The sequence below is a fragment of the Quercus lobata genome, chromosome 10 (assembly GCF_001633185.2).
Source record: "Quercus lobata isolate SW786 chromosome 10, ValleyOak3.0 Primary Assembly, whole genome shotgun sequence".
NCBI lineage: Eukaryota > Viridiplantae > Streptophyta > Magnoliopsida > Fagales > Fagaceae > Quercus > Quercus lobata.
The window spans coordinates 63,546,897-63,556,917 of NC_044913.1; the positions used below are offsets into that span (position 1 = coordinate 63,546,897).

The window sequence follows — 10,021 nt, forward strand, 5'->3', positions numbered from 1 at the left end:
GAAATCAATTACACAAGCTCTCAACATATCTTCCAATGTTTGTATAGTTCTTTCTGAAAGTCCATCTGTTTGAGGGTGAAAGGCTGTGCTAAACTTCAAGTTAGTACCCATTGCCTTATGCACGCTCTCCCAAAATTGAGACACAAATCTTCGGTCTCTATCAGACACAATGGATGCAGGTGCACCATGCAATCTCACTATTTCATTAATATACAATCTAGCTAACCTTTCGAGTGAGAAATCCATCCTAATGGCCAAAAAGTGTGCAGATCTTGTCAATCGATCCACAATCACCCAAATTGCATCTTTACCGGTAGGGGTTCTAGGCAGCCCCGTCACAAAGTCCATAGTAATGTCCTCCCACTTTCGTTCTGGAATGGGAAGAGGTTGCAAAAATCCAGCGGGTCTTTGATGCTCCATCTTGACTTGTTGACACACTAGACATTGAGCAACATATTGAGCAATCTCCCTCTTCATGTTGTTCCACCAAAAAGTCTCCCTTAAATCCCTATACATCTTAGTGCCTCCAGGGTGTATCGTGTAACTCGTGTTATGAGCCTCCTTTAGAATTTCTGCCTTAAGGTCTGGATCATTTGGCACACAAAGCCGATTACCAAACCTCAAGGATCCATCCTCATGAATGCAAAAATCAGATGGAGAGCCTAGATTTATCAAATCTCTTATCTTCTGCAAATGTGGATCATTACTTTGTGCAATCTTTATTCTTTCAATCAAGGTAGGCTGAACTCTAAGGTTTGTCAGATGTGCCTCTGCTTCATGAAACCGTACTTCTACCCTTATTTTCCTCAAATCTTCCAAGATGTGTTTTTGTGTAGTCAACAATGCTGCCAAATTTCCTGCAGACTTCCTACTTAAGGCATCAGCTACCACATTGGCTTTTCCAGGATGGTAACTAATAGTCAGGTCATAGTCCTTTAATAGCTCCAACCACCTTCTTTGTCTCATATTCAACTCTTTTTGAGTAAAGAGGTACTTGAGGCTCTTGTGGTCAGTGAATATCTCACACTGTTCTCCATACAAATAGTGCCTCCAAATTTTTAGAGCAAAAACCACCGCAGCTAACTCCAAGTCATGTGTGGGATAATTTTGCTCATAAGGCTTCAACTGTCTAGAGGCATAAGCCACTACCTTCCCATGCTGCATAAGAACACACCCCAAGCCTTTCCTAGAGGCATCACTATAAATGGTGAAGCCTCCACTACCTGAAGGTATGGTGAGAATGGGTGCTGACACTAACCTTCTCTTTAATTCCTGGAAGCTTTCTTCACAGTTTTTGGTCCACTCAAACTTAGCTCCCTTTTGGGTCAAGCGAGTCAAAGGCATGGCTAAGTGAGAAAATCCTTCAACAAACCTCCTGTAATAACCAGCCAGTCCCAAAAAGCTACGAATCTCTGTCACACTATTCGGTCTATTCCATTCAACTACTGCTTCCACTTTCTTAGGGTCAACAGCAATCCCATCTTTAGATACAACATGCCCAAGGAATGCAACACTGTCTAGCCAAAATTCACATTTTTTAAGCTTTGCATACAACTTCCTCTCCTGCAATAGTTGCAGTACAAGCCTCAAGTGATTCTCATGCTCCTCCACACTCTTGGAATATATCAAGATATCATCAATAAATACTACAACAAATTTATCTAAGAAGGGTTTGAACACCCTATTCATCAAGTCCATAAAGGCTGCCGGTGCATTGGTTAAGCCAAAAGGCATCACCAAAAATTCATAATGACCATATCTTGTACGGAAGGCTGTCTTGGGCACATCAACAGTCTTAATCTTCAATTGATGGTAACCGGAACGAAGGTCAATCTTAGAGAAAACCTGCGCTCCTTGGAGTTGATCAAACAAATCCTCTATCCTTGGTAAAGGGTACTTATTTCGCACTGTCACCTTATTCAGCTCCCTATAATCAATGCAGAGCCTCATGCTCCCATCCTTTTTCTTTACAAACAACACAGGTGCACCCCAAGGGGATACACTAGGCCTGATGAAGCCTTTGTCAAGCAACTCTTGCAACTGTGCTTTTAATTCCCTTAACTCAGCAGGTGCCATCCGGTATGGGGCTTTAGAAATTGGGCTAGAACCTGGTAATAGGTCAATAGAAAACTCTATCTCCCTATCTGGTGGTAACTCTAACAAGTCTTCTGGAAACACATCTGGGAACTCTCTCACTATAGGAATGTCCTCCAGCTTCAATTCACCTTGTTGTGTGTCTCTCACAGTGGCCAGATATCCTTTACACCCTTTCTTCATCATACGTCTAGCTTGTAAAGCTGAAATCACTCGTGGAGAAGTATATGCCCCACTTCCCACAAAACAGAACTCAATCTCGCCAGGTACTTGGAAAATTACCTTCTTCCTATGACAATCAACCATGGCATAATGTGCAGCCAACCAATCCATCCCAAAGATCATGTCAAAATCCCGCATCTCCAGCAGTGTTAAATTTGCTAGTAATTCTCTATCTGCTATTTTGACAACACAAGACTTGCAAACACTATCAGTGACTACTACACCCCCAACTGGGGTATCCACACATAATTCAGACTCCATAGGCTCAAATTTAAAATTATGTTTCTTTGCAAAATTAGAAGATATAAAGGAGTGAGTGGCACCAGGATCAAACAATGCATAAGCATAAGTTGTGGAAACCGGAATAATACCTGTTACCACAGCATTAGAAATATTAGCATCTTGTTGAGTGAGTGCATAAACTCTTCCTTGGATCTTGGGTTTTTGGCTTGCTCCCTGTTTCTGTCCTGTTGTTGGTCTTGGGGTGGTCTGAACCTCCTTCCGTTGGGGACACTCAGCAATCCTGTGACCCCTTTGTCCACATGAGAAACATGCTCCAGTATTCCAGTGGCAATCCTTATCTGCATGAGGCCTACCACATCGAGAGCACTTTGGCAGCGCCTTGGTATCAGCACGTTGTGTTCCTTGTTTCTTGGCTTGAAAGCTGGAGCTTTGCTCTCCTTGCCTAGGCCTCTTCTTCTGGCTATTATCTCTATCTGTTTGAGCCTCATTAAGCCCCATCTCCACTAGTAAAGCCTTACTCACCACCGCCCTAAAGGTAGTCAACTCAAAGGGCACAACTCCTTGCTTAATTCGAAACCTTAATCCATCTTCAAACCTTCGAGCCTTAGCTTCTTCATCCGCCACCATTGTCGGAGCAAATTTGGCTAACCTGGAAAATTCTGCTTCATATTGAGCAACTGTCATGTTACCTTGTGTCAGCTTGATGAACTCTTTTTCTTTCTGAAAGCGGATGCTCTTAGGAAAATATTTCTCATAGAATACAGACTTAAATAGCTCCCAAGTCCAAGGCTCAGTCTCTTGGCCACGTTTTTCTTCTTCTAGCCGCCACCAGTCATAAGCATCTCCACGCAACATATAAGCTGCATAAGCCACTTTCTCACCCTCAGAGCATTCAAGAACTCTAAATACTTTCTCCATCTCAATGATCCATTTTTCTGCTTCCATAGGCTCAATAGTCCCCTCAAAAGTTGGAGGAGACAACCTCTTGAATTCAATCATCCCACCATGATTACCTCGGCGTTGCTCCATCATCCTAGCCAAGTTATCTCCAGTAGTGACCTGTTGTTGGACCACTCCAACCAAGGTCTGCATCATCTGGATCATCTCTGGTGGCTGGCCTTGGTTGTGCCTACAGTCTCGGTTCACATCTTGCTGATTCCTACCATTGCCAGAGTTGTTGGGAGTGTTCCCAGTGTTTTTACTGCGAGGTGGCATCCTAACCTCTGTTCATTAAGCACATAACAAACTAACATGTTATCAAACTAAAAAGAAAAAGATCAACAACTCATCTAGTATATATATCATACAACGTATCCCCAAATGCCTAATTTTCTACCCCTCTCACCATTTAGTTTCATAAATCAATGCCTAAGGATCCAACCTGGAGCTCTGATACCATAAATATTGTCACGTCCCGAACCCAAAAAGAGCTAGGCACGTGACAACAGCCACACACTTATAAAGTTTACACTCTACAAGTGTGTAAGGCCCTCTTAAACAATTAAATAATTATCCTTAAGGAAAAATTTCATCAATAAATTTTCAAAATATCCTCAATAAAGAAATTCTCAAAAGATCTCCAAAATAATAATCTTTCGACATTAAATAAAAATAAACTAAATCCTTTAAGTCTGAAGGATTACACAAATGGTAATCTTAAAACATAAAAGTTCAAAACTTGTTCCATTAATTTCCTAAACTTCACTCATGCGCACATCCCAGCGGAAGCCCAAACATGTGCTACTCTTCCTGATCAAAATCTGAAAGGAGAAAGAGGGGGGGGGGGTGAGTTGACAACTCAATAAGTAACCGAAAATCCAATTAAGTTCTATCCAACAATAGATCTGTAAAGTAATAAGATGTAATATGAATCTTCAAAAATTATACTATGCTATGGGTTTTCAAAAATAGCTAAAGAAATTTCATAGTCTAAAAATAATGAGTTGCAATTAGATCACATACTTTAATCTTACAAATATATCATAGATGGTTTAGGAAGTAGTCAGTTTTTTTTTTTTTTTTTCATATATCAAAAGCTATAACTCATAATAGGTTCAAAAAAAATACATAAGCAGTTTTAAAGACTCAAATTAGTTCAAATACTTAAACGTAATTCATATTCTTAACAATCTTATGACTATGGTCACGCTATATCCCCGTGACTGGGCATCAGAGTACCAATGAATAACCCCTATTGGTTTGGGTATCAGAATACCAATGAATAACCCCCATTGGCTGGGTATCAGAGTACCAATGAATAACCCCCATTGGTTTGGGTATCAGAATACCAATGAATAACCCCCATTGGCTGGGTATCAGAGTACCAATGAATGACCCCCATTGGTTGGGTATCAGAATACCAATGAATAACCCCCATTGGTTTGGGTATCAAAATCAATTCATAGTCAATTTATCCATAATCATATATAATCATATTTTCAGTATTCAAATATATTTATGATATTTCTATATTCTGTACTTTAAATCCATATAGTTAAAGGAACAATTAAATAAATAAATCATATATTCAATGCTCATATTTATTTGTGAAATTCTCTATTCTTTACTTGAAATCAGTAATACAATAGAAATAAATAGTAACAACTGTGAACAATTTTCAGTAGTTAAAATATGAAAATAAAACTCATTAGAATAAGGTTACTTACCTCAGCTAGCTCACCACAAAGAACTTCTCCCTAACACCGTCTCTAAAATCCTTAGATATCACCTAACAATTTAAAACACCATTTACCCAATAATCAAATAATAAGAATAACCTCAAGTTACTTGACCAAATGAGAAACTTCTAACGTACCCACTGATTTCTCACTAGTAATTCTCCTACAGTTTCTCTATGGCTATATTCCATATTCTATCATTTGTATTACTCCAATTAAAATTTGTTTCACGCCAAATCCCAAGCACTGTGTAGTATAAGACTCACCTCACACGATTATTAGGCTAAAAAGTTAAAAGCATTCATTCATAAATATTGAATACTCTGTAAAGCTGAGTACAATTTCTAACAAAAAGCCTTTGTCTCTTATCTCCATAGACTCTAAAGTCAAAGGCTATTGGACTAGTGGTGGTCTAACCAATAGTCCACTATTCCTTATAATTAAATATTCACAAAAGAGTATTATACACCCAAAGCAACTCCATGCCCAACAAAACACCAGAATTGACAATATTACAGAGAAAGCCATGCCACCCAAAAAGATTTTATCGCCTAAATCCAATTCTTCCCTGTTTACACTTACGTCGTAAAACCCATAGAAATTTTAGATAATTCCGCTACTAGCCAGAGCTACCAACATAAAATATACTCTAAATCCTAGCAAAGCTTAGATTTGACAAGAAAGAGATTTATAGGCTCTTACCTCAATTGTGTAGTCAAATCTTCTCTACTTTAGTATTTTGGATAGTCTCCTCTCTCAAAACATCTATCAGTATATGCTGACTTAAAATTAGACTATATAAACTAGGGTTTCAACCTTATTTTCTAAAAAAACCCCTTAGTAATATTAATTATAAAAGTTGACCCCATAACAAAATTTACCTAAATACCCCTCCTTTTATTTTATTATTTTTTATATATATATATATATTTTTTTTCCTGGTATTACAGTATCACACATTCGGGTTTTTTGCAACTATTTAGAGTAAGTTTGTATGCAATTTATTGACATGAAATGTTTAAGAAATTGTAAGATTTCATTTTGGTTGCATTTCCTATAAGTTAAATTCGAGTGCCTTTTCCTGCCAACATTGTGTAGAAACTATTTTCTTGTAATGTGTCACTACTTGGGTAGTTGGTCATTGTTAGTGGGTCAAATTCTAACCAAAAGATGATATGATAAATTTAATTTTTCTGGAAATTTTCAATGGCTTTTGGGCTAAATGGCACCTCCAACACCCATGTAAGTCTAGGTGGTGGGTGAGGTTGAGGGTTTAGTCCCCTTGGCATGTAAGTAGCTTACCAAGAAAAAAATTAAAACAAAATAATAGCCTTAGAAAAAAAAAAAAATTTTTTTGGAAATTGTTATTTGATTTTGACATTTCAAATTGAGTTGGAATTTATCAAACTTGTCTTGAAGCTGTTAGTTCCTTAGCCTTTCTACCTTTTAGTCTTGAATTTGATCCTCCCTCAACCCTCTCCCCGCATCTCTCTCACACCCCCCCCCCCCCCCCACAACAACAAAAAGAAGAAGAAGAAGAAGAGAGAATTATATTAGCCTTTCTAATTGCTTGTCCTTTTGCAGTCAGGAAATCAGCACCTGCAAAAGGGATGTTTCGGAAGCATTCTCTCAATGTAACTGATATTCTACATCCTGATGGTTAAAACTTGCTTGTTATCATTTGGTTTATAACTACATCCTAAACCTATTCAATCTATATATTATTTTATTTTGAAAATTACATTTATAATTTTGGATCCCATGCAAATTGAATGATTGAGTAAAGAAATAAATTTTGACATTCTTGGAAAACTTGCAATCTAGCAATAATTTGTTTTCATGGTAGATTGGAATAGATGTTGCCACACAAAAGGTCTAGGGTTGGGATTGAATTGATCCTATAAGTGACCATGTTTGTTACCTTTGGATATATTATTATTAATTAATTTTTTTCCGTAATGACATTGTTTACTCTAGTTTCTTTTGGAATATGAGAGACACTAGATGCATATGGATTAGAAAATTATTAGAAATTTCCTGTTACAACCAAGCAGACAACCAAAACAAGATAGGTAACTGTCTATGGATGTTTGAAACATTTTTTCAGTGAATAGTGTCAATGTGGTAATTCATTAACTGATCAATTATACAGTAGAGAATTATTTGGTTGAAAATGGGTTGCATGTATAAGAATAATGCGTATGTAGTTTGAGCAGCTCATTCATGGCAATTCTGCATTTGAGAGAAAAAAAGGAATTATAAGACCAATGGTAGGGTGTCTTGGTAACAAAAATTGACCAATGCACTGGGTGAACTGCTAAAGGCAAGTTTAAAGTTTAGGTGTGAACATGGGTAGACTTACTGGTCGGAAATTTTCTCTTTAATTGGCGAGCAGAAGGGAAACAAAGTGTGTTAACTAAGTTTGGCCTGGAAAAACAAAATATTGAAATGACTGAGGATTCATCAAATATTGCGAAGGCATTTTCCCTTTCTTAGATCCTTATATGAGGGGATATCAGTTTCAGGACAATTTTCCATTTCAAATTTACTTGAGATGCTTGGTCTTTGTAATTATCATCAATGGTTATTAGTATATCTCTTGTATACTTCCCATGTACATGGGTTGCATGCCCCTGTTCTTTAATGAATCATTTACTATTTAAAAAAAAAAAAGGTTTTGAAAGGGAAAATCAGGTGATGATGGAACTTCTTTTTGCATCCCCCCACCCAACGATGAGAAAAAAGAAATTCCAAGGGCCTTCATTGCTTGTTGTGTCTTTTGCTTTTAAGAATGTGTTTTCATCCTATTTTATTCTAAGGTACTTGACCTCTGTACTATTACATGGATAGGAACACTGGCAAATAGGATGAGGTGGTTGTGTCAATAACTGGGGTGAGTTGTATTCCAAATGCTCTATTATGCTCTAGTGCAATTGTTAGTAGTACCCTCATAACCTATAGAGCTTAAGAAAATTGAAACGTATATTTCCCCTTCTTTCATCTAGTTCTTTATAACATTTATTCTTGGTCATGCAATTCTTTCTGACTTAGAATTTTAATATTTTAATGGTGTTTTAATTCTTTCAGGAGAATTATTCTTTTCTTATTGTAATTATATTATTCAGTTACTAATGCATTACTATTTGATGCAGCGAATGAAAATGATTGATCCCCACTTGGTTTCATTATTTTTTTGGCGACAACAAAAGGTTATATTTGCATGCTACAATGGAGTTAGAAAATAGAAATTCCAGAGTAACAAAGGGAAGCATTTATTAGTTGAACATCTTCAGACTCAACATGTGTCAATCCCTGCCGGATTGCAAGTGCAATATACATTTCCTGAGGTCAGTGATAGCATGCATTCTTTTGTTACTTTGTGGAGAATAGTCTTCTTTCAGCTTGCCTCGTTGTTAAGCCATTCAAAAGGTTATGATACTCTGTTTCAATAAGAAGTTAACAACCATTCAGTGTAAATTTCTTTTATTCATAGTATCTTAAAACGCATTTCTGATTTTATGCCCCATTGGATTGCCCCCATATGGAAAATCAAAAAACATGATTAGATTGGCTGGGAATTTTGTTTAAGAACTAAGCTATATGAGCTATCTATATTAATATACCCTGGCTCTTTTGGTGATAAAACATTCCTCGTACTTCGGACACTTGATTGTTTTATCCTCTCTTTTTACCATAGTTCTTGTATTTTTTTTAAGGATTGCATTTGTTTCCACTCATTGAATATGATCTTAGATCTTATCTGTTTGATGTATAGGGTTTACTGTAGTGATAGTGGTCAGCTATAGGATTGCTTCAAAGAGTAACTATTGTTGGCCTCAGCAGTTTTCCTTGTTGGTCCGTATGTACTGGCCATGACACTTCTTTCACTTATTTGTTAAAATTAAGTTAGATTTTTTTTTTCCTGTCAATATCTTACTAAAGCATATCATGATATTGTAGATTTAGGTAATGAACTTCCTTCTCTAATCATTTCATTGATATTGTATATTACCATTTAAAGAGAGGTGAAATCATATAAAACAGCCCCCCTCCCCCAAGTTAAAAAACTGCATATTGGGCTGGAGAATAGAAGGAATATAGCCTCCATTACTAATCCGTGCCTTGAATTATCCAAAATGGTAATCTAGAGATGTGTACTTTTAGATTACTAAGCATTTGGAGCATCTGATTACTATGGATTATAATATGTTGCATTAATCTAGTTTTAGGCTCTCAATGTGTTGTAGGTGATAAAGGTATGAATTTGCAGCTTTTCTTCTACAAGCCTGACTTATGGTGGATGAACAGTATGGGAAACAATCCTTGTAAAATGACCCATTTAACTTGAATGACGCATTTTTTCCTTGTAAGAGCAATTTGAGAGGGAAGTCATGAGTTTAAAACCTAGGATATCCATATGTTATCTTACCAATATATATATATATATATATAAATCTGTGTTACCTATGGAAATACCGAATTTGTCTTCTAGACTGATTATCTCCTGGACTTTACACACAGTTTAATGATTTGTGACCCAAATAGGCCAAGTATACCGCGTATGATATCTGCTCTCATCCAGAGACATTCAAGTAACACAGAAGGTTGCCTTAACTGTTATTTTCCAATTTAATTTGCCCAACCTTGTTGGACAACCTCTTATTAAAGCCAACCCCTCTACAAAGCAATGTTTTGGACTAGAAGGTGCCAAAACAAGTGATATCAGGACCAAATCAGGTACTCTCAACTCTTTGCAAGTAGTTGTGGAATCAAAATTTTATCTT

At 36.8% G+C, this 10,021-nt stretch overlaps 1 long non-coding RNA gene across 1 annotated transcript; it reads left to right on the forward strand.

The window, feature by feature from the left end:
* Positions 1-6,838: 6,838 nt before the first annotated feature.
* On the forward strand, positions 6,839-9,681 carry LOC115965841. Its single transcript, XR_004086202.1, has 3 exons — positions 6,839-8,130; positions 8,390-8,584; positions 9,485-9,681. It is a non-coding gene; the product is annotated as an uncharacterized LOC115965841 (long non-coding RNA).
* Positions 9,682-10,021: the final 340 nt, after the last annotated feature.